This window comes from Pseudophryne corroboree, chromosome 2 (assembly GCF_028390025.1).
Source record: "Pseudophryne corroboree isolate aPseCor3 chromosome 2, aPseCor3.hap2, whole genome shotgun sequence".
Classification (NCBI taxonomy): domain Eukaryota; kingdom Metazoa; phylum Chordata; class Amphibia; order Anura; family Myobatrachidae; genus Pseudophryne; species Pseudophryne corroboree.
In genome coordinates, this window is record NC_086445.1 from 437,975,197 (window position 1) to 438,001,906 (window position 26,710).

Sequence of the window (26,710 nt, forward strand, 5' to 3'; positions counted from 1 at the left end):
GTGTGCCGACACAGAGGTAGCCACAGCCGTGAACTACCGCACTGTACACTGGTTGATAAAGAGATAGTAGTATACTCGTAACAATTAGGATGACACTATGACGGTATAAAGAATGAAAAAAAAACCACGGTTAGGTGGTAGGTATATAATAATAAATAATACAATTCTGGTCGGACGGACTGCCTGCCGTGTGCCGACACAGAGGTAGCCACAGCCGTGAACTACCGCACTGTACACTGGTTGATAAAGAGATAGTAGTATACTCGTAACAATTAGGATGACACTATGACGGTATAAAGAATGAAAAAAAAACCACGGTTAGGTGGTAGGTATATAATAATAAATAATACAATTCTGGTCGGACGGACTGCCTGCCGTGTGCCGACACAGAGGTAGCCACAGCCGTGAACTACCGCACTGTACACTGGTTGATAAAGAGATAGTAGTATACTCGTAACAATTAGGATGACACTATGACGGTATAAAGAATGAAAAAAAAACCACGGTTAGGTGGTAGGTATATAATAATAAATAATACAATTCTGGTCGGACGGACTGCCTGCCGTGTGCCGACACAGAGGTAGCCACAGCCGTGAACTACCGCACTGTACACTGGTTGATAAAGAGATAGTAGTATACTCGTAACAATTAGGATGACACTATGACGGTATAAAGAATGAAAAAAAAACCACGGTTAGGTGGTAGGTATATAATAATAAATAATACAATTCTGGTCGGACGGACTGCCTGCCGTGTGCCGACACAGAGGTAGCCACAGCCGTGAACTACCGCACTGTACACTGGTTGATAAAGAGATAGTAGTATACTCGTAACACTTAGGATGACACTATGACGGTATAAAGAATGAAAAAAAAACCACGGTTAGGTGGTAGGTATATAATAATAAATAATACAATTCTGGTCGGACGGACTGCCTGCCGTGTGCCGACACAGAGGTAGCCACAGCCGTGAACTACCGCACTGTACTGTGTCTGCTGCTAATATAGACTGGTTGATATTTAAAGAGATATTAGTAGTATACAACAATACTATACTGGTGGTCAGGCACTGGTCACCACTCCTGCAGCAAAAGTGTGCACTGTTAATTAATATAATTGTACTCCTGGCTCCTGCTAACAACCTGCAGTGCTCCCCAGTCTCCCCCACAATTAATTATAAGCTTTTAATTTATACATTGATGACTGTGCAGCACACTGGGCTGAGCTGAGTGCACACAGACTGAGTCACACTGTGTGACTGACTGTGCTGTGTATCGTTTTTTTTTTCAGGCAGAGAACGGATATAGCAGAGAGAAGTGAACGGATATATTATATTAAATAAAAGTTAACTAGCAACTGCACTGGTCACTGACTGTGGTAAACTAACTCTGTCTGCGACTCTGCACAATCTCTCTCTATCTAATCTATCTATCTCTATTCTAATGGAGAGGACGCCAGACACGTCCTCTCCCTATCAATCTCAATGCACGAGTGAAAATGGCGGCGACGCGCGGCTCCTTATATAGAATCCGAGTCTCGCGATAGAATCCGAGCCTCGCGAGAATCCGACAGCGTCATGATGACGTTCGGGCGCGCTCGGGTTAACCGAGCAAGGCGGGAAGATCCGAGTCGCTCGGACCCGTGGAAAAAAAAGTGAAGTTCGTGCGGGTTCGGATTCAAAGAAACCGAACCCGCTCATCTCTAGTGGCAAGTTCAAAGGGTTGCAGAACCTTGCACAACGTTGAAATCATTCTCCACTGCGCTTGAGTCAGGTGCATTCCCCCTCCTTTGCCTATATCGTGGGCAGATGTATAGGCTTGAATGGCCTTTTGCTGCTCCTCCATCCTCTGAAGCATATAGAGGGTTGAATTCCACCTCGTTACCACCTCTTGTTTCAGATGATGGCAGGGCAGGTTCAGGAATGTTTGGTGGTGCTCCAGTCTTCTGTACACGGTGCCTGAATGCCGAAAGTGGCCCGCAATTCTTCGGGCCACCGACAGCATCTCTTGCAGGCCCCTGTCGTTTTTTAAATAATTCTGCACCACCAAATTCAATGTATGTGCAAAACATGGGACGTGCTGGAATTTGCCCAGATGTAATGCACGCACAATATTGCTGGCGTTGTCCGATGTCACAAATCCCCAGGAGAGTCCAATTGGGGTAAGCCATTCTGCGATGATCTTCCTCAGTTCCCGTAAGAGGTTGTCAGCTGTGTGCCTCTTATGGAAAGCGGTGATACAAAGCGTAGCCTGCCTAGGAACGACTTGGCATTTGCGAGATGCTGCTACTGGTGCCACCGCTGCTGTTCTTGCTGCGGGAGGCAATACATCTACCCAGTGGGCTGTCACAGTCATATAGTCCTGAGTCTGCCCTGCTCCACTTGTCCACATGTCCGTGGTTAAGTGGACATTGGGTACAACTGCATTTTTTAGGACACTGGTGAGTCTTTTTCTGAGGTCTGTGTACATTTTTGGTATCGCCTGCCTAGAGAGATGGAACCTAGATGGTATTTGGTACCGGGGACACAGTACCTCAATCAAGTCTATAGTTGCCTCTGAAGTAACGATGGATACCGGAACCACGTTTCTCACCGCCCAGGCTGCCAAGGCCTGAGTTATCTGCTTTGCAGCAGGATGACTGCTGTGATATTTCATCTTCCTCGCAAAGGACTGTTGGACAGTCAATTGCTTACTGGAAGTAGTACAAGTGGTCTTCCGACTTCCCCTCTGGGATGATGATCGACTCCCAGCAGCAACAACAGCAGCGCCAGCAGCAGTAGGCGTTACACTCAAGGATGCATCGGAGGAATCCCAGGCAGGAGAGGACTCGTCAGACTAGCCAGTGACATGGCCTGCAGGACTATTGGCTTTCCTGGGTAAGGAGGAAATTGACACTGAGGGAGTTGGTGGTGTGGTTTGCAGGAGCTTGGTTACAAGAGGAAGGGATTTAGTGGTCAGTGGACTGCTTCCGCTGTCACCCAAAGTTTTTGAACTTGTCACTGACTTATGATGAATGCGCTGCAGGTGACGTATAAGGGAGGATGTTCCGAGGAGGTTAACGTCCTTACCCCTACTTATTACAGCTTGACAAAGGCAACACACGGCTTGACACCTGTTGTCCGCATTTGTGTTGAAATAATTCCACACCGAAGAGCTGATTTTTTTTGTATTTTGACCAGGCATGTCAATGGCCATATTCGTCCCACGGACAACAGGTGTCTCCCCGGGTGCCTGACTTAAACAAACCACCTCACCATCAGAATCCTCCTTGTCAATTTCCTCCCCAGCGCCAGCAACACCCATATCCTCATCCTGGTGTACTTCAACAGTGACATCTTCAATTTGACTATCAGGAACTGGACTGCGGGTGCTCCTTCCAGCACTTGCAGGGGGCGTGCAAATGGTGGAAGGCGCAAGCTCTTCCCGTCCAGTGTTGGGAAGGTCAGGCATCGCAACTGACACAATTGGACTCTCCTTGGGGATTTGTGATTTAGAAGAACGCACAGTTCTTTGCTGTGCTTTTGCCAGCTTAAGTCTTTTCTTTTTTCTAGTGAGAGGATGAGTGCTTCCATCCTCATGTGAAGCTGAACCACTAGCCATTAACATAGGCCAGGGCCTCAGCCGTTCCTTGCCACTCCGTGTCGTAAATGGCATATTGGCAAGTTTACGCTTCTCCTCAGACGATTTTAATTTTGATTTTTGGGTAATTTTACTGAACTTTTGTTTTTTGGATTTTACATGCTCTCTACTATGACATTGGGCATCGGCCTTGGCAGACGACGTTGATGGCATTTCATCGTCTCGGCCATGACTAGTGGTAGCAGCTTCAGCACGAGGTGGAAGTGGATCTTGATCTTTCCCTATTTTAACCTCCACATTTTTGTTCTCCATTTTTTAATGTGTGGAATTATATGCCAGTATCAATAGCAATGGCCTACTACTATATTTACTGCGCACAACTGAAATGCACCACAGGTATGGATGGATAGTATACTTGACGACACAGAGGTAGGTACAGCAGTGGCCTACCGTACTGCTATATATAGTATACTGGTGGTCACTGTGTCAGCAAACTGCAAAACTAAAATGCACCACAGGTATAGAATGTAGATGGATAGTATACTTAATGGATGACGACACAGAGGTAGGTACAGCAGTGGCCTACCGTACTGCTATATATAGTATACTGGTGGTCACTGTGTCAGCAAACTGCAAAACTAAAATGCACCACAGGTATAGAATGTAGATGGATAGTATACTTAATGGATGACGACACAGAGGTAGGTACAGCAGTGGCCTACCGTACTGCTATATATAGTATACTGGTGGTCACTGTGTCAGCAAACTGCAAAACTAAAATGCACCACAGGTATAGAATGTAGATGGATAGTATACTTAATGGATGACGACACAGAGGTAGGTACAGCAGTGGCCTACCGTACTGCTATATATAGTATACTGGTGGTCACTGTGTCAGCAAACTGCAAAACTAAAATGCACCACAGGTATAGAATGTAGATGGATAGTATACTTAATGGATGATGACACAGAAGTAGGTACAGCAGTGGCCTACCGTACTGCTATATATAGTATACTGGTGGTCACTGTGTCAGCAAACTGCAAAACTAAAATGCACCACAGGTATAGAATGTAGATGGATAGTATACTTAATGGATGACGACACAGAGGTAGGTACAGCAGTGGCCTACCGTACTGCTATATATAGTATACTGGTGGTCACTGTGTCAGCAAACTGCAAAACTAAAATGCACCACAGGTATAGAATGTAGATACTTAATGGATGACGACACAGAGGTAGGTACAGCAGTGCACTCTGCACTGTACTCCTCCTATATAATATTAATTATACTGGTGGTCCCCAGTCCCCACAATAAAGCAGCACACTGAGCACAGATATGGAGTGTTTTTCAGGCAGACAACGTATACTGGTGGTCACTGTCAGCAAAACTCTGCACTGTACTCCTGCTATATAATACAGCTGCTCCCCAGTCCCCACAATTAAGCAGTGTGAGCACTCAGATATGGTATGGAGCGTTTATTTCAGGCAGAGAACGGATAAAAACTGGTGGTCACTTATCAGCAAAACTCTGCACTGTACTCCTCCTAACAGCTGCTACCCAGTCCTCCCCACAATTAAGCAATAAAGCAATCAACTTCAACAATAAACGGAGAGGACGCCAGCCACGTCCTCTCCCTATCATCTCCAATGCACGAGTGAAAATGGTGGCGACGCGCGGCTGCTTATATAGAATCCGAATCTCGCGAGAATCCGACAGCGGGATGATGACGTTCGGGCGTGCTCGGGTTAGCCGAGCAAGGCGGGAAGGTACGAACCTGCCTCGGACCCGTGTAAAAAGGGTGAAGTTCGGGGGGGTTCGGTTTCCGAGAAACCGAACCCGCTCATCTCTAGTTACAGCCCCTCCTAGCTCCTGCCACACGTGTGACACCATGATCAGGGTCGGGGATAGGGTGTTCAGCTCCCCCCTGTAAACTATAAACTTGCACCCTCCCTCACTTTACAAAGGGAGAGTGCGCACCTTCGGCCTACTGTACGCCCAAAAAGGGGTGTGGTCTCACAAGGAATGGGCTTGGTCACACAATAGTACCTCCATTTCAAATTGCGCCACACAGAAGCACAATCTTATTCACATTACACTGCATATACTAGTGCTGTTTATTCACATAATGCTCCCAGTAGTAGTGCTGCTTATACACATAATGCCCATAGTAGTAGTGCCGCTTATACACATAATGCCCCCAGTGGCAACGCCCCTTATACATAATGCCCTCTGTAGTAGCACCACATATATACATAATGCATACATAATTCTCCCTGTAGTAGCACCGCTTATATACATAATGCCTCCAGTAGTAGTGCCGCTTATACATAATGGTCCCAGTAGTGGCGCTGCTTATACACATATTGCCTCCAGTAGTGGCACCGTTTATACATAATGCACCCAGCAGTAGCGCTGCTTACACATAATGCCTCCAGTAGTGGTGCCGCTTATATATAATGTCCTTAGTAGTGGCACCACTTATACATAACACCTCTAGTAGTAGTGCCACTTATACATAATGCCCCCAGTAGTGACGCTGCTTATACACATAATGCCACCAGTAGTGGTGCCACTTTTATATAATGCCCTCAGTAGTGGTGCAGCTTATACATAATGCCTTTAGTAGTGGTGCTGCTGCACTTATACATATTGCCTCCAGTAGTGGTGTCACTCATACATAATGCCTCCAATAGCGGTACAGCTTATACATAATGCCCCCAGTAGTTGCACCGCTTAGACACAGAATGTAGTAATGCTGCTTATATTTATTTATTTGTTATTTATAAACAGTTTCTTATATGGTGCAGCAAATTCTGTTGTGCTTTACAACTGGACACAATTAGAAGACAAAACTGGGTAAAAACAAACAGTCATAGGGGTAGGAGGGCCCTGCTCACAAGCTTACAATCTATGTGAAAATAGGCATTGATACACAAGGATAGGTGCTGTCGATTGCATACAGTAGTTGTCCACCAGATTGCAAAGGTTCTTGGTGGGCTGCATGATATCACATCACAGCAGTGATGAACCAGGGTCAGGAGGATGGGAGCGTGAAGAAAGAGAAAATATGTGGGGGATATGTGTGTACTGTACTGTGGGGATATCATTGGATAGGAAAGCTATGAAGGTAATGTGACCGGTTCTGGAATTTGATAAGCTTGTCTGAATAGGTGAGTTTTCAGGGAATGCTTGACGGTTTGAAGACTAGAGGAGAGTCTTATTGTACGTGGTAGAGCATTCCACGGAGTGGGTGCAGCCCGCAGAAAGTCCTGTAATCGTGCATGGGAGCAAGTAATGAGTGTGGATGAGAGACATAGATTTTGTGAAGAGTGAAGGGGCCGGGTTGGGAGATATTTTGAGATAAGCGAAGATATGTATGTTGGTGTAGTATGATTAATAGCCTTGTATGTAAGTAACAGTATTTTATATTGAATACGGTAGAATACCGGTAGCCAATAGAGGGACTGACAAAGTGGGTCTGCAGATCATGAATGTCTAGTGAGGAAGATTAGCCTCGCAGCTGCATTCAGAATGGATTGTAATGGTGAGAGTCTTTTCTTAGTAAGACCAGTAAGAAGACTACTGCAATAATCAATGTGGGAGATTATTAGAGCATGGGTTAGGGTTTTAGCAGTGTCTTGTGTAAGGTCTGATCTTATTTTGGATATGTTTCTTAGATGCATGTAACATGATTTTGAGACAGATGGAATGTGGGGAGCAAAGGACAGTTCTGAGTCAAGTATGACACCTAGGCAGCGAGCTTGTGGTGTAAGGTTGATTGTAGAGTTCTCAACAGTGATAGCAATATCAGGTTGGTAACTGCTATTGGCCGGTGGAACTATAATTAACTCTGTTTTGGAAATATTAAGTTTGAGGCGGTGAGATGACATCCAAGATGAAATTGCAGAGAGGCATTTAGTGACCCGACCCAATTCAGATAGAGACAAACAGGGCCAGTGCTAGGGTGTTCGGCGCCCCCCTGCATACTATAAATTTGCACCCTCCCATACTTTACAAAGGGATAGCGCACATAATGCTTTTACACATAATGCTCCCTGTAGTAGTGTCATTTACACATGTAACGCCCCTGTGGTAGTTCCATTTATACACAACGCCCCCTGTAGAAGTGGCACTTACACACATAACTCCCCCTGCAGCAGTGACGCTTACACACGTAACACCCCCTGCAACAGTGACGCTTACACACGTAATGCCCCCTGCAGCAGTGACGCTTACACACGCAACGTCCCCTGTACCAGTGCCACTTACACATGTAATGACCCCTGTACCAGTGCCACTTACACACGTAACGCCCCACTGTACTAGTGCTGCTTACACACGTAACACCCCCTGTAGCAGTGCCGCTTACACACGTGACGCCCCCTGTACCAGTGACGCAAACACATGTAACACCTCCTGTACCAGTGATGCTTACACATGTAACACCCCTTGTACTAGTGACACTTACATGTAATGCCCCCTGTACCAGTTCCGCCTACACACGTAACGCCCCCTGTGCCAGTAACGCTTACATACGTAACGCCCCCTGTACCAGTGACGCTTACACACGCAACACCCCCTGTACCAGTGATGCTTACACCTGTAACGCCCCCCCTGTACCAGTGATGCTTACACACGTAACACACCCTGTACCAGTGCTGCTTACACACATTATGCTGCACAGTCACACATACACCACATACACATATACATACACACACATACTGTACATACATTACACACATACAGTACAAATACACACATTCTGTAGACACACACACACACACACACACACACACACACTCACACTCACACACACTCACTCTCCCTCAACTCACCATCTGGCTGGCTGGCTCTGTATTCTGCCTTCTGTCTACCTCTGCAGCATGGCCATGGTCCCGTGTAACTCTGCCCCTCAGCGCCGGTAAGCCCTGACCCTTTTTCGGGCTGGACACACACACAGACGCTGGACTACTCTCAGGGGGGGTAGAAGGAGGCTTCATGCTGCCGGCGCCTCTGCCTGTCAAACAGTGTGACAGGCACAGCAGCCAGCAGCAGCAGGGGGCTCAGCAGTGGGGATGCAGAGCAGGTACAGCACCTCTCCAACCCTGGTGCCTACCTGCTTTGCATCCCTTTGCTGAGCAGGTAGCGCCAGGCCTGGAGACAAATCAGGGGAGGATAGGTAGAATTGAGGGGTGTAGTATGGTATGCTGGTGGCCGGGTTCCCGGTGGCCAGCATGCTGGCGCTGGAATCCCGACTGCTTGCATACTGACAGCTGGGTGAGCGCAATTGATCCCCTTGCGGGCTGCTGCGCTCGCCACACTGCGGGCACAATGGCGCTCTACATGCACCACACGTTCTATTCTCCCTCCAGGGGAATCGTGGACCTCCAAGAGGGAGAAAAGGTGTCAGTATGCCGGGTGTCAGGATTTTGGCGCCAGTATACTGTGCGCCGGGATCCCAACAGCCGGCAACCTAAATAACACCCGATTTGAGTATCATCTGCGTACAGATGATACTGAAATCCAAAAGAACTGATTAGTTTCCCAAGAGATGAGGTATAGATCGAGAAAAGCAGAGGACCTAAGCCTTGTGGTACTCCAACTGAAAGAGGTAGCGAAGAGGAGGTGGATTCAGAGAAACAGACACTGAAAGAGCGATTAGATAGGTAGGATAGGAACCAAGAGAGAGACCCAGGGATTTCAGTGTTTGTATGAGAAGAGAGTGGTCAACAGCGTCAAAAGCAGCAGAGAGATCTAGAAGAATGAGTAGTGAGTAATGGCCTTTAGACTTCGCAGTGACTAGATCATTCACTACTTTAATCAGTGCTGTTTCTGTGGAGTGTTGGGAGCGAAAGCTTGTTTGATGTGGGTCCAATAAGTTGTATGAGTTAAGAAAGTGTGTGAGGCGAGTGTAGGCAAGTTTCTCAAGTAGCTTGGAGAGACATGGGAGCTGAGAGATGGGATGGTAGTTTGAGAGAGAGTTAGGGTCAGTAATCACTGCATATTTGAACAGTGTAGGAAAGATACTAGTAGAGAAAGAGAAATTAGAGATGTTAGTTAAGGTTGGGATGAGCACAGGAGACAGAACTTTACTTATTTGTGAGGGTATAGGATCAAGAGGAGAGGTAGTAGAGTAGCAGGATGAGAAGAGTGTTGATACTTCATCTTCATTAGTGGGATCAAATGAAGAGAAAGTGCCAGAGGGTTCAGGTAAGGAATTGAGTAGATCACTGGTTGAGGAAGAGCATATCATTTCATCTTGGATCTTGTCAATCTTGTCCTTGAAGTAGAAAGCAAGATCTTGCGCCTTGATAGTGGCTGGCGGGTTGGGTGAAGGAGGGTAGAGAAGGGATTTAAATGTATTAAAAAGTCATTTGGTGTAAGATGCTTGAGCAGAGATGAGAGTTTGGAAATATGTGTGTTTGGCAGTGTCCAGAGCATTACGATAAGAATGGTAGACAGTCTTATATGTGAGGAAGTCACTTGGAATAAGAAATTTACGCCACTGGTGTGACAGTATTTGTAGGTGTCTTGTCACTTGAAAGTGCCATGGTTGACATCTAGGTCTACGTGGAGTGTGATGGGTAGATGGAGCCACTTCGTTAAGGGCTATCTCTAGAGTCTGGTTCAGGTGTGATACAGCCATCTCAGGAGAAGTGAATGCAGAAATAGGTGAAAGCTGTTGTTGCAGTGAGGTGGAAAGTTCTTAAAGATTAATTGCATTAATATTTCTGCAGGTTTGAGGAGGATTGGAGGATGTCAGTGGCACTGAGTTTGAAGTATTAGAGGAGAGCATGCAGGTGATTAAGTTGTGATCTGAGAGGGGGAAAGGAGTGTTAGTGAGTTCAGAAATGGAGCATAGTCTGGTGAATACTAGATCAAGGCAGTGGCCCTCCTTATGAGTAGAGGTGTCAGTCCATTGTGAGAGGCCAAGAGAGGAGGTTAGAGAGAGTGTTTTGGAGGCATGAGCAGCAGATTTTGGACTATAAATAGCAATATTGAAATCTCCCATGATAATTATGGAGGTGTCAGAGGATAGGAAGTGAGGGAGCCAGGAAAGAAAAATCATCTAGAAATTGTTTGGGTTGCCCAGGTGGGCGATAGATAGCTGGAACACGCAGAGAAAAAGTGTAAATTTTGATAGACTGTATTTCAAATGATGTAACTGTGAGTTATTGTACCTGTTGTAGAACTGTGTATGCGAAAAATTGGGACAGTAATAATCCAACCCCACCTCCTTTACTGTTACCAGGCCTGGGGGTGTGTGTGAAGTGGAGACCACCATGTGCCAGTGCTGCAGGGGAGGCCATGTCTGGTTGTGTGAGTCATGTTTCTATAATAGGCAGCAGGTTGAAGTTGTTAGATATGAAGAGGTCATGAATAGATGTTAGTTTGTTACAAACAGAGCGTGCATTCCATAAGCCACATTTTAGTGATTTGGAGGGTGATGGGAGACGTGATGTTTATGAAGTTATCTGTATATCTATGTTGCTGTGAATCAGGTGAATGTTAGTGGGGCAGGTGTTTAAGGCATGGATTAGGTGAAATGTCACCAGCTAACAGCAGTAAGAGAGAGAAGTAGATATAGTTGTATGAAGTTTGTGGATGTTTTTTATGGTGTCCAGTTGTGGATGTTATTGTTAAAGTACAAAGATGAGTAAAAAGCTCATGAGTGTTAATAAGAGGTGTGTGGATAATTGAGGCGGCAATATTTACAGAGGTGTGGGTTGCAGGGATAGTAGACAATGTGTTTGCTTTGAAGAGAATACCATGGAGTGCAATGAAGTACAACAATTTGAGGTGCATGGTGTGTTTGCAAAAGAAGGTATTGAGGCTAGAGCATAAATATATGGTCAAGTTTTTAAGATGAACATTCAAATACTTGATTACTGGTGTTGTTCAGCTGTTCATTTACAAATACCTTATTAATGTGGATGCACGTTAACCAGCACAGCTGAACCTAAATTGCATGTAATGTAAACTATGGCTAATTAATACAGGCTACCAATGAGAAAAATGTGATGTTGATGAAAGGCAATAGATTACACTGTATTAGACTAGGCAAACAGCCATATAGACCTGCATGAAGTATGGATTAATATTTAAAATTTGAAGTACAAGTATTATAATTGCATGCAAATCTTGATATTACAAATGGTGCTAAGCATAGATTGTTTGCATAGTGATCACAAAGTGAGGGTTGCAGAGTAATATATACGTACATTAGAAGTTGCAAAGAAGTTCTTTGTGGTAGTTGTAGGTGCTTGATGTTTCCTTCCAGTTTTCGTACAGTTAAGTAGAGGCTAAGTAAAGGCTGACAAACACTTATATTTCTACACTTTGATTTCTACACCCTGCCTATGTCAGCCACGCTGTGTCAGCCTTGTATCCCTTAATATGTAGAACAAATACCAAGTGTTTGAATTTACCCTGATTAAGGCCACACCACACTACCCATCACCCACAGAGGGGTAGTGAGGAGAGCAATACATTTAAAACAAACAGATGCAGAGGGTGAGAGATACCATTACAGAATAACAAAACAATAATAGATCAGACTGTTCTAAAAATTATTTCAAATTACCTAAGAATTCAGTAATATTATCTAAGCCCAATGTATCAGTGTCTGCTGGGATTATACACATAATGCCTGCACAGACACACACACACACACACACACACACACACACACACACACACTTTCTCTCACTCACTCTTTCCATCCACTTACTAATCTGTCTGTATGGCTGGATCTGTAGCAGTCTGGTCCCGTGTTTGTCTGCTCCCTAAGTCCCATGTAGCCATTGTGACCAAACACTGCTACTGTCACAGGGGAGGGGGGGAGAGGCTGTTTGCGCTGCTGGCACACCAGGTGCAGCAGCCAGCAGCAGCAGGGGAGACAGGTGCAGCAGCAGGGATGCAGACCATGGGAGAATGCCTCCCCAACCTGGCTCCTTTGCTGAGCAGGTAGCGCCAGGCCTGGCCATGATATCACGCTAAGTTGACGGGACTGTCGGTACAAGAAAGAAGAGCACTGCCTGAAGCATCTTTAGGTCACTCCAGGGGGTAAATTTACTAAGAATCGTTTTTGACCAATTTTTCAAACCTCCTTTTATCACCCCTAATTGCCGAAACAAACTTCACAAATTTACTAACAAGTGCATTCAATTGCGACTTTGTCTTCTAATGGTGTATTGTGTCACATTATGGCATGTGTATTTTGTGGTGATCTGTCTCTCATATAGTATATGTGAAGTTGCTGCCAAATTTGTTGTGGAATGCGTCACGAGTCGCACACCAACACTGGTGTGTATGCTGCAATGTGCACCATTAGTCGCACCTGAAATCCGTCCACAAGTTGCACCTGAATTCTCGTCATAAGATGCCAAACTGCGACTAGTTTCCACTGCTCATTCCGATTGGTCAGAAAATGCACATGTCCACTGTCATTATCAAGTTGTTATAAATTAGAGATGAGCGGGTTCGGTTCCCTGAGAACCGAACCCCCCGAACTTCACTACCTGGGCCCGGATCCGAGTCAGGCTCAGGTTTTTCTGCATGACTCGGAAACCAGAACAAGGCAAAAACATCATCATCTCGCTGTCGGATTCTCGCAGGGTTTGGATTCCATAGAAGGAGCCGCGTGTCGCCGCCATTTTCACTCCGGCATTGGAGAGTGTAGCGAGAGGACGTGTCTCCATCCTCAGTGTCCTTCAGTACAGCATCAGTATAGTGGTAGTGTCTTGTGCTGCATCAGTCACAGTGGTGGTGTCCTCTGCTGCCAGATGTCTAGTGCAGCTGTATAAATCCAGTCCATTGCAGTGGTGCTGTTTTGTCCTGGTTTAGTACAGTAGTAGTGTCTTGTGCTGCATCAGTCCAGTCACAGTGGTGGTCTCCTCTGCTGTCATATGTCCAGTGCTGCTATATAAATCCAGTCCATTGCAGTGATGCTGTGTTGTCCTGCATCAGTCCAGTGGTGTTGTCCCTGTGCTGCCGTATATGTCCAGTGGTACTGCCGTATATGTCCAGTGATCCTGCCATATATGTCCATTGATACTGCCATATAATTCCAGTGATACTGCCGTATATGTCCAGTAGTACTGCCATATAATTCCAGTGATACTGCCGTATATGTCCAGTGGTACTGCCATATAATTCCAGTGATACTGCCATATATGTCCAGTGGTACTGCCGTATAATTCCAGTGATACTGCCGTATAATTCCAGTGATACTGCCGTATAATTCCAGTGGTAATGGTGTAAAAATCCGGTGATACTGCCGTATAAATCCAGTCCAGTGGTACTGCCGTATAAATCCAGTGGTACTGCCATATAATTCCAGTGATATTGCCGCATAATTCCAGTGGTACTGGCATATAATTCCAGTGATACTGCCATATAAATCCAGTCCAGTGATACTGCCATTTAATTCCAGTGATACTGCCGTATAAGTCCAGTCCAGTGGTGCTGCCATATAAGGTCAGTGGTGCTGTCCAGTGCTGTATATTATTTACTCCAAATAAAGGGGTTTATAATATTTAATCCAAATAATTTTCACAGGGTTTGCTGTGTGTGGTGTAGAGGTACGCTCTCCTGTACCGCATATTGTTATTTAACGCCAGAAAAATAATGGAGAACAAAAATTTGGAGGATAAAATAGGGAAAGATCAAGAACCACTTCCTCCTAGTGCTGAAGCTGCTGCCACCAATCATGACAGAGACGATGAAATACCATCAACGTCGTCTGCCAAGGCCGATGTCCAATGTGATAGTAGAGGGCTTTGCCAAGATTGAAGGGAGGTCAATCTGTTGAAATCAGAGCCTACATTTTGGCCACCGTGCTCGATCCTATGTTTAAAGCCTATGTTGTATCTCTCTTTCTGGCAGACAGAAGTCTGTAGAGGTTCAAAGACTTGCTGGTGAGAAAATTGTCAACTCAAGCGGTACGTGACCCGTCAACAGCTCCTCCTTCATTTTCTCCCACAATTGGGGCTGCGAGGAAAAGGATAAAGTTTTCCTAGCCCACCCGCTGGCGGTGATTCGGGGCAGTCAGGAGCGAGTGCAGACATCTGGTCCGGACTGAAGGACCTGCCAATGATTAATGACATGTCTACTGTCTCTGCATATGATTCTGTCACCATTGAAAGAATGGTGGATGATTATATGACTGACAGCATCCAAGTAGGCATGTCAGACAGTCCGTACGTATACTGGCAGGAAAAAGAGGTAATTTGGATGCCCAAAGGTTACTTCCACAAAATGTGGAGAAGATGTTCATCAAAATGAATTATAAATTCCTCTGGGAAGACCTTTACCAACAATTGCCTCCAGAAAGTACACAGGGACCTGTGATGGTGGATTCCAGTGGGGACGAATTAATACTCTGTGAGGAGGAGGATGTACACAGTGAAAGGGGTGAGGAATCGGAGGATGAGGTTGACATCTTGCTTCTGTAGAGACAGTTTGTGCAAGGAGAGATTGATTGCTTCTTTTTTGGTGGGGGCCAAATAAACAAGTAATTTCAGCCACAGTCATGTGGCAGACCCTGTCGCTGAAATGATTGATTTGTTAAAGTGTGCATGTCCTGTTTATACAACATAAGGGTGGGTGGGAAGGCCCAAGAACAATTCCATCTTGCATCTCTTTTTCTTCTTTGCATCATGTGCTGTTTGGGGACTAGTTTTTTTAAAGAGCCATCCTGTCTGACACTGCCGTAGAACTCGAGGGGTACTGCTGTATAAGTCCAGGGGTACTGCTGTATAAGTCCAGTCCAGTGGTGCTGTCTTGTGCTGCATCGGTCCAGTGGTGGTGTCTTGTGCTGCCATAAGTCCAGTGGTGGTGTCCTGTGCTATATATTATTTACTCCAAATAAAAGGATATTCATTACTTATATTATTATCCTAATCATTTTTACAGGGGTTGCCCTGTGTGGTGTAGGGGTACGCTCACCTGTGCTGCATATTATTATAATTGCTCCAAATAAAAGGGTTATTATCATTCAAATTAATTTTACAGGCTTTGCTGTGTGTGTGTTTGTGTGTGTGTGTGTGTGTGTGTGTGTGTGTGTGTGTGTGTGTGGGGTACGCTCTCCTGTGCCACCAATATTGTGTGTGTATTACATCTGGGCAAATTCCAGAACGTCCCATGTTGTTTGTGCCACACACTTGTGTCGCTTAGCTTAGTCATACAGCTACCTCATTGCACCTCTTTTTCTTCTTTGCATGATGCGCTGTTTGAGGCTTAGTTTTTTTAAGTGTCATCCTGTCTGCTATTGCAGTGCCACTCCTAGATGGGCAGGTGTTTGTGCTGCACACTTGCGTCACTTAGCTTAGTCATAAAGATACCTCATTGCACCTCTTTTTCTTCTTTGCATGATGTGCTGTTTGGGGCCTATTTTATAAATCTGCCGTCCTGTCTGACACTGCAGTGCCACTCCTAGATGGGCTAGGTGTTTGTGCCACACACTTGTGTCGCTTAGCTTAGTGCAACCTTTTGGCCTTTAAAGAATATTGTGAGGTGTGAGGTGTTCAGAATAGACTGGAAATGAGTGGAAATAAATGTTATTGAGGTTACCGTAGGATCATAATTACCCCCAAATTCTGTGATTTTAGATGTTTTTGTGTTTTTTTCATAAATCATCCAGATCCAAAACCAAAACACGAAAGGGTGGTTTTGGCAAAACCAATCCAGATCCAAAACACGAGCATGGAACCAACACACAAAACACGAAAAGTGCCCGCCGCACATCTCTATTATAAATACACCACCAAACCAGTGGGAACATGTGCATTGATGGCGTTTGTGATGGAGTGTGGTTAAGGTGGTTGCACATTTGAGAGGAGAGCCCATTTCCCATATGATATTGTGGCATCTTGGTCCTTCTTAAAGTTTGTCTTCTTTTTGTCCTGTGCCATTTTAAGTTTTGTCTTGTCATTATTTGTGAGTATGTGTTTTAAGTGTTGCAAGTGTGATTTAGGTGGGTGTGGAGGGGATTATTACTTTTTTTATTTATCAGTGTTGAGTGTTTTTTGTTTTATGGAGGAGGTGAGTGAGAGCAGAAGGCCTCAGGTGATGGGGTTGCATGTGGATTAGGTGTGTGTTGAGCAGCCTGTGACTGACTCAGAGTTCGAGAAGGAGAAGGATGTGTCTGTGCCTATGGGCAAGAAAAAGAGTGTGTGCAATGTGCACTTTAGTTATGAGGAGAATGTGGCCCTGGTCTGGGGAGTCATGCACCATTATGACTTCCTCTTTGGTTGCTACTCCTCCTGCACCAGTAACCACAGGAATTCTATCCTGTGGCAGAAAATTACATCAACTGTGCCGGCACACTGAAGTGCACTGTGGAGGTGGCCAAAAAGCGCTTCCATGACATCAAACTACTTGTGAAGCGTAAGGTGACCACAGAGGTGAGGCTTTATAGGCAGAGTGGCACTCTCTCTCCCTTCCAGCAGGAATGGTTGCAGTATAAAGCTAATGCTGGCCTTAATACCCCCAGTTCATGAGCTCCATGTCCAGGACACAGATGCCCCATAAGAGCAGGATGAGTAATATGCTAATGCTAACCTATCAAATCTTGGTTTTCTGTGTGTTTGCAATTTTGGCTTCAATCAAATCTGTATTTTATAACAATTTGCCATAGGGCTTTACTAATACTAACATATGTTTTATGTTAGGTTGGAAGTAAAAAATAGTCTCAGTGAAAAATATGTGTCCACACAGCCATTTTAGAAATTAAATTGTACACCACCTTATACACCACCTTTCTAAGTGTACCACCTTTCTATACATTACTATAAAAACATATCTTATTCTGAAAGAAATTAATTTCTTATTTTTTAATAATAAACTCACTCCTGTCACAACTGAGGGCCTGAGCTGACGGGAGGCAGCCTCAGTTGTAGGGGCTGAGATGTACCGGAACCTGGGAGGTTGTATCAGACCCCTGGACATGTAGGTAACATGAATAATAACTGCCCGAAGGCGTGACCACGACAACTAGGATAAAAGTCAATGATGTTTATTATGACAACTCCGCAACACAGCAGCAGTAAAAGAAAACGTAAAAGTCAGCAAAGAATAAATACAGTTCCTGGGTACTACAGGATGGCAGGATCCACAGGGCACTGGTAGTGTGAGATAGTTCTTATGATCTTCTAGATGGAAAGTCCTTACCAGGCCCGACTGTAGCAATGGAAATAACCCAGGATTGTGCCAGCTGGTGTTCCAGGAAAAGCTGGGTTGCTGAAGATAAAACAGCTGCTGTGGATACTGGCTGGAACCAGACTGTTGTTAGCACGGAGTGGATACTGGCTGGAACCAGTTAAATAATAAATGAACTTGGGAGCGATGAAATATGAACTGAAATGTAGAACTTGAGAGCGGAGAAATAATAATACCGGTGGAGAGTGGTAAAGTGTAGAAAGGACACCGGCCCTTTAAGGGAAGCTGTACTCTGCTGGAAGCTGAGCTGGAAGCAGGTAATGTTGTAGCTGGAAACAGATGAGTCCACAATGGATTGGAGAGTCAGGCTACACCGCAGGTGGAATGCTGGTGCGGGTCTCTATGGTGGAAGTCTTGAGACAGGAGCTGGAACCTGGAAGACAATCACAGGAGAGAGACAAACAGGAACTAGGTTTGACAACCAAAGCACTGACGCCTTCCTTGCTCAGGCACAGTGTATTTATACCTGCAGCAAGGAAGGGATTGGCTAGGCAATTATGCAGATTATCAATACTGAGAACAGATTGGTGGAAATGATCAGCTGACAGAATCCAAGATGGCTGCGCCCATGCAGACACTTGGAGGGAAGTTTGGTTTGTAATCCATGTGGTAATGAAAACAGTAATGGCGGCGCCGGCCACCGGAGACAGGAGGCGCCAGGCTGACAGATGCACATCCAACCACGCGGACACAGCGGAGGCCGCGGCTGACGTAATCGCCACTCAGACACTCTGCATGCAGAAGTTCAGGGACGGCGGCGGAGGCCGCGGGAGACGCCATGCCAGGTGTAATATGGCGTTTACTGTGACAGCGTCCCAGAGTGACAGGAGAGGATACAGGAATGTACACATCAGGGTAACAGATGGGATCCGGTCCTGGAGCGCTGAGCCAGCCTTAGGAGGCATCTGATGGGTAAGAAATGGCGTCCAGATACCCGGATCGTGACAGCACCCCCCCCTTTAGGAGTGGCCCCAGGACACTTCTTTGGCTTTTGAGGAAACTTGGAATGGAATCTCCGGACCAAGGCAGGAGCATGGACATCAGAAGCATTGGTCCATGAACGTTCCTCAGGACCATAACCCTTCCAGTCAATAAGATATTGTAGTTGACCGTAACGGTGACGTGAGTCCAGGATCTTGGCCACTTCATACTCAACGCCTCGTTGAGTTTGGACTTTCGGAGTTGGAGGAAGTGAGGAATGAAACCGATTCAAGATCAGCGGTTTCAACAGGGAAACATGGAATGTCCTGGGTATTTTTAAGAAGGGAGGCAACTGGAGTCTGTAAGCAACAGGATTGATGACTTGTTCAATCTTGAAAGGACCGATATAGCGAGGTGCAAACTTCATACTGGGAACTCTTAACCTCAAATTCTTCGTGGATAACCATACCCGATCACCCACCTTGAGAGCAGGAACTGCTCGACGCTTCTTATCCGCAAACTTCTTGTACCTGAACGATGCCTTGAGCAGAGCTGATCGTACGCTCTTCCAGATATTGGCAAACTGATGCAAGGTGATATCCACTGCGGGAACAGAAGTTGCTGGAAGCGGTTGGAACTCAGGGACTTTAGGGTGGAATCCAAAGTTAGTGAAGAATGGTGTTGAAGCAGATGAAGAATGATACTGGTTGTTATGACAGAACTCGGCCCAGGGAAGTAATTGAACCCAGTCATCTTGAGAGGAGGACACATAGATGCGGAGGAAGGCCTCCAAGTCCTGATTCACCCTCTCGGTTTGACCATTGGTCTGAGGATGGTAAGCCGTGGAAAACTTTAGCTTGACTTGGAGGACTTGACATAAACTTCGCCAGAATTTGGCTGTGAATTGAACTCCTCGATCTGAGATAATTTCTTCTGGAAGACCGTGGAGTCGGAAGATCTCTTGTATGAATACTTGAGCCAACTTGGAAGCTGACGGAAGACCGGTGAGAGGAATGAAGTGTGCCATCTTGGTGAACCGGTCAACTACCACCCAGATGGTATTGAACTTGTTGCACATGGGTAAGTCTGTAATGAAATCCATTGACAAGTGGGTCCATGGTCGACGGGGAACGGATAGTGGAACCAGTTGCCCCGCAGGCGACTGGCGGGATACTTTATGTTGGGCACACTTTGGGCAAGATGCAATAAACTCCAAGACGTCCTTTTTCAGAGTTGGCCACCAATAGGACCTAGAGATAAACTCCAGGGTTTTTTGGATACCTGTATGTCCGGCAAAACGGGAAGCATGGGCCCAATGCATGAGCTTCTTCCTTAGCATCGGCTTCACAAAACTTTTCCCTGATGGGGGCGTAGAGTCCATCCCTACCGTGGAGAATGCCAACGGATTTATAATAGGATGCTTGTCTGAAGACTCTGACTCATTTTCTTGCTCCCATGAGCGGGAAAGGGCATCGGCCTTGCGATTCTGAGAGCCCGGACAGAACTGGAGTTTAAAGTCGAACCTGGAAAAGAAAAGTGCCCATCTGGCCTGACGAGGGTTGAGACATTGTGCGCCCTTCAGGTATAAAAGGTTCTTGTGGTCTGTAAGTATGGTGATTGAATGAGAAGCTCCCTCCAACAGATACCTCCACTCTTCTAGAGCGAGCTTGATGGCTAGCAACTCCTGGTCGCCAATGGCATAGTTGCGCTCAGCTGGGGAGAACTTCCGGGAGAAGAAACTGCAAGGGTGTAAATGGCCATCTTTAGCCCTCTGAGATAACACCGCTCCTACTCCAACGGAGGAGGCATCCACCTCTAAGATGAAAGGAGAGTCGATGTCAGGCTGTTTCAGAACAGGCGCAGAGATGAACCTTTGTTTTAAAAGATGAAATGCTTGCATGGCTTCTTCAGACCACTTGGACGGGTTAGCACCCTTCTTAGTGAAAGCAGTAATAGGCGCCACAATGGTGGAAAAGTCTCGTATAAACTTTCGGTAATAGTTGGCGAACCCTAAGAACCTCTGGACCCCTTTGAGGGTTAAGGGTACCGGCCAATTTTGGATTGCTTGTAGTTTCTCAGGATCCATCTCTAGTCCGGAACCGGACACAATGTACCCTAGAAACGGAATGGACTTGACTTCAAAGACGCATTTTTCTAATTTGCAATAGAGATGATTGACACGGAGACGGGACAGAACCTCTTTAACCCAAAAACGATGTTCCTCTAAATCGTTGGCAAAAATGAGGATATCGTCTAGATAGACCACGACATGACGGTATAGAATGTCTCTGAAGATCTCATTGACAAAATGCTGGAAGACAGCTGGAGCATTGCTCAATCCGAAGGGCATGACGAGGTACTCATAATGTCCGTCACGGGTGTTAAAGGCGGTCTTCCACTCGTCACCCTCACGGATCCGGATGAGATTGTATGCACCTCGCAAGTCCAGCTTTGTAAAGATGGTAGCTCCGCTAACTCTGTCAAAGAGCTCAGTAATCAGGGGTAAAGGATAACGGTTCTTGATGGTAATGTCATTCAAACCTCTGTAGTCGATGCACGGCCGCAGACCACCATCTTTCTTTTTTACAAAAAAGAAGCCTGCGCCGGCTGGAGAAGAAGAAGGTCGAATGAACCCCTTTGCTAGGTTCTCTTTAATATATTCCTCCATAGAATGCGTCTCAGGCAGAGACAACGGATAAGTTCGGCCTCGAGGTGGAACCTTCCCTGGAACGAGATCAATCGGACAGTCCCATTCTCTATGAGGAGGAAGGATATCAGCAGAAGCTTTACTGAACACATCCGTGAAATCTTGATATGGAGGAGGTGGAACATCAGACGACCTGGGGGAGGAAGAACAGACAGGCAATACTTTAAACAAACATGTCTCAGCACAGGAGGAACCCCATGCCAGGATTTGCGTAGTCGTCCAATCAATTGTAGGATTGTGAAGACGGAGCCATGGAAGGCCCAGGACCACAGGATGTGTGGCTCTTGGAATCACTAAAAAAGAAATAAGTTCGGAATGAAGAACTCCCACTCTCAGACGAACTGGTAGAGTCCTTAAAGAAATAACTGCATCAAAAATTTTGCTGCCATCCACGGCAGTTAAAGAAATGGACGAAGGAAGTCTCTCGGTGGGTAGGGACCACCGTTTAACATAGGCTTCGGTAATAAAGTTCCCAGCTGCTCCGGAATCAAGGAGGGCAATGACGTTCCGATAACGTTGAGCAACTTGAAGCGAGACTGGGAGATTACAATCTTGAGGAGATGGAGAGGAGATCATTACTCCTAGCCGGCCCTCTCCTTGGCGAGCTAGGATTTGGAGTTTCCCGGACGTTTGGGATAGGCATTAATGGTGTGAGACGGAGCTGCACAATAGAGACAGAGAAACTCGGAGAGACGTCTTCGGCGCTCAGCAGGAGTTAAACGGGAACGGCCAAGTTGCATGGGCTCATCTTTAGATGGTGACAGTTGACGAGGAGGAGGAGCAGAAGATTTTGGAGCAGATGATCTTCCACGCTCAGTTGCTCTCTCTCTGAAACGTAAATCAACTTTCGTGCAGAGTGAGATTAGCTCATCTAACTTAGAAGGTAAGTCTCTGGTAGCTAACTCATCTTTAATACGCTCAGATAAGCCATGCCAGAATGCACCATACAGGGCCTCGTCGTTCCATGCCAGTTCGGATGCCAGGATCTGGAACTGTATCAGATATTGTCCTACAGTACGTGACCCCTGGCATAAACGGAGAATCTCGGATGAAGCTGAGGTTACCCGGCCTGGCTCGTCGAAGATGCGCCTGAATGTTGACACGAAGGCAGTGTAGGAAGATAGCAGGGTGTCGGACCTCTCCCATAACGGTGATGCCCAATCAAGGGCTGAGCCACTGAGAAGAGAAATAATGTAGGCAATTTTTGTACGGTCACTGGGAAAATTGCCAGGTTGTAGCTCAAACTGAATCTCACACTGGTTGAGAAATCCCCTGCAGAATCTTGGAGATCCGTCAAATTTTGCTGGCGTTGGAAGATGAAGACGTGGAGCAGAAATGGGTAAGGTGGGTGGGGTTATAGCTGGAGTCACTGTGGTTGACGCACCAGACGCGCCTGATCCACGGAGAGTTGTCTGAATCCCATCCAGCCGAGTAGAGAGATCCTGGAGACAGCGGATGATGTGGCCCTGTGCAGCCTCCTGATGTTCTAGTCGGGCTGCCAGTTCTTGCATTGGCCTGGCCGCTTGATCCTGGTCTCCGGCTGGATTCATTAGGTCAGTGCTTACTGTCACAACTGAGGGCCTGAGCTGACGGGAGGCAGCCTCAGTTGTAGGGGCTGAGATGTACCGGAACCTGGGAGGTTGTATCAGACCCCTGGACATGTAGGTAACATGAATAATAACTGCCCGAAGGCGTGACCACGACAACTAGGATAAAAGTCAATGATGTTTATTATGACAACTCCGCAACACAGCAGCAGTAAAAGAAAACGTAAAAGTCAGCAAAGAATAAATACAGTTCCTGGGTACTACAGGATGGCAGGAGCCACAGGGCACTGGTAGTGTGAGATAGTTCTTATGATCTTCTAGATGGAAAGTCCTTACCAGGCCCGACTGTAGCAATGGAAATAACCCAGGATTGTGCCAGCTGGTGTTCCAGGAAAAGCTGGGTTGCTGAAGATAAAACAGCTGCTGTGGATACTGGCTGGAACCAGACTGTTGTTAGCACGGAGTGGATACTGGCTGGAACCAGTTAAATAATAAATGAACTTGGGAGCGATGAAATATGAACTGAAATGTAGAACTTGAGAGCGGAGAAATAATAATACCGGTGGAGAGTGGTAAAGTGTAGAAAGGACACCGGCCCTTTAAGGGAAGCTGTACTCTGCTGGAAGCTGAGCTGGAAGCAGGTAATGTTGTAGCTGGAAACAGATGAGTCCACAATGGATTGGAGAGTCAGGCTACACCGCAGGTGGAATGCTGGTGCGGGTCTCTATGGTGGAAGTCTTGAGACAGGAGCTGGAACCTGGAAGACAATCACAGGAGAGAGACAAACAGGAACTAGGTTTGACAACCAAAGCACTGACGCCTTCCTTGCTCAGGCACAGTGTATTTATACCTGCAGCAAGGAAGGGATTGGCTAGGCAATTATGCAGATTATCAATACTGAGAACAGATTGGTGGAAATGATCAGCTGACAGAATCCAAGATGGCTGCGCCCATGCAGACACTTGGAGGGAAGTTTGGTTTGTAATCCATGTGGTAATGAAAACAGTAATGGCGGCGCCGGCCACCGGAGACAGGAGGCGCCAGGCTGACAGATGCACATCCAACCACGCGGACACAGCGGAGGCCGCGGCTGACGTAATCGCCACTCAGACACTCTGCATGCAGAAGTTCAGGGACGGCGGCGGAGGCCGCGGGAGACGCCATGCCAGGTGTAATATGGCGTTTACTGTGACAGCGTCCCAGAGTGACAGGAGAGGATACAGGAATGTACACATCAGGGTAACAGATGGGATCCGGTCCTGGAGCGCTGAGCCAGCCTTAGGAGGCATCTGATGGGTAAGAAATGGCGTCCAGATACCCGGATCGTGACAGCACCCCCCCCTTTAGGAGTGGCCCCAGGACACTTCTTTGGCTTTTGAGGAAACTTGGAATGGAATCTCCGGACCAAGGCAGGAGCATGGACATCAGAAGCATTGGTCCATGAACGTTCCTCAGGACCATAACCCTTCCAGTCAATAAGATATTGTAGTTGACCGTAACGGTGACGTGAGTCCAGGATCTTGGCCACTTCATACTCAACGCCTCGTTGAGTTTGGACTTTCGGAGTTGGAGGAAGTGAGGAATGAAACCGATTCAAGATCAGCGGTTTCAACAGGGAAACATGGAATGTCCTGGGTATTTTTAAGAAGGGAGGCAACTGGAGTCTGTAAGCAACAGGATTGATGACTTGTTCAATCTTGAAAGGACCGATATAGCGAGGTGCAAACTTCATACTGGGAACTCTTAACCTCAAATTCTTCGTGGATAACCATACCCGATCACCCACCTTGAGAGCAGGAACTGCTCGACGCTTCTTATCCGCAAACTTCTTGTACCTGAACGATGCCTTGAGCAGAGCTGATCGTACGCTCTTCCAGATATTGGCAAACTGATGCAAGGTGATATCCACTGTGGGAACAGAAGTTGCTGGAAGCGGTTGGAACTCAGGGACTTTAGGGTGGAATCCAAAGTTAGTGAAGAATGGTGTTGAAGCAGATGAAGAATGATACTGGTTGTTATGACAGAACTCGTCCCAGGGAAGTAATTGAACCCAGTCATCTTGAGAGGAGGACACATAGATGCGGAGGAAGGCCTCCAAGTCCTGATTCACCCTCTCGGTTTGACCATTGGTCTGAGGATGGTAAGCCGTGGAAAACTTTAGCTTGACTTGGAGGACTTGACATAAACTTCGCCAGAATTTGGCTGTGAATTGAACTCCTCGATCTGAGATAATTTCTTCTGGAAGACCGTGGAGTCGGAAGATCTCTTGTATGAATACTTGAGCCAACTTGGAAGCTGACGGAAGACCGGTGAGAGGAATGAAGTGTGCCATCTTGGTGAACCGGTCAACTACCACCCAGATGGTATTGAACTTGTTGCACATGGGTAAGTCTGTAATGAAATCCATCGACAAGTGGGTCCATGGTCGACGGGGAACGGATAGTGGAACCAGTTGCCCCGCAGGCGACTGGCGGGATACTTTATGTTGGGCACACTTTGGGCAAGATGCAATAAACTCCAAGACGTCCTTTTTCAGAGTTGGCCACCAATAGGACCTAGAGATAAACTCCAGGGTTTTTTGGATACCTGTATGTCCGGCAAAACGGGAAGCATGGGCCCAATGCATGAGCTTCTTCCTTAGCATCGGCTTCACAAAACTTTTCCCTGATGGGGGCGTAGAGTCCATCCCTACCGTGGAGAATGCCAACGGATTTATAATAGGATGCTTGTCTGAAGACTCTGACTCATTTTCTTGCTCCCATGAGCGGGAAAGGGCATCGGCCTTGCGATTCTGAGAGCCCGGACAGAACTGGAGTTTAAAGTCGAACCTGGAAAAGAAAAGTGCCCATCTGGCCTGACGAGGGTTGAGACATTGTGCGCCCTTCAGGTATAAAAGGTTCTTGTGGTCTGTAAGTATGGTGATTGAATGAGAAGCTCCCTCCAACAGATACCTCCACTCTTCTAGAGCGAGCTTGATGGCTAGCAACTCCTGGTCGCCAATGGCATAGTTGCGCTCAGCTGGGGAGAACTTCCGGGAGAAGAAACTGCAAGGGTGTAAATGGCCATCTTTAGCCCTCTGAGATAACACCGCTCCTACTCCAACGGAGGAGGCATCCACCTCTAAGATGAAAGGAGAGTCGATGTCAGGCTGTTTCAGAACAGGCGCAGAGATGAACCTTTGTTTTAAAAGATGAAATGCTTGCATGGCTTCTTCAGACCACTTGGACGGGTTAGCACCCTTCTTAGTGAAAGCAGTAATAGGCGCCACAATGGTGGAAAAGTCTCGTATAAACTTTCGGTAATAGTTGGCGAACCCTAAGAACCTCTGGACCCCTTTGAGGGTTAAGGGTACCGGCCAATTTTGGATTGCTTGTAGTTTCTCAGGATCCATCTCTAGTCCGGAACCGGACACAATGTACCCTAGAAACGGAATGGACTTGACTTCAAAGACGCATTTTTCTAATTTGCAATAGAGATGATTGACACGGAGACGGGACAGAACCTCTTTAACCCAAAAACGATGTTCCTCTAAATCGTTGGCAAAAATGAGGATATCGTCTAGATAGACCACGACATGACGGTATAGAATGTCTCTGAAGATCTCATTGACAAAATGCTGGAAGACAGCTGGAGCATTGCTCAATCCGAAGGGCATGACGAGGTACTCATAATGTCCGTCACGGGTGTTAAAGGCGGTCTTCCACTCGTCACCCTCACGGATCCGGATGAGATT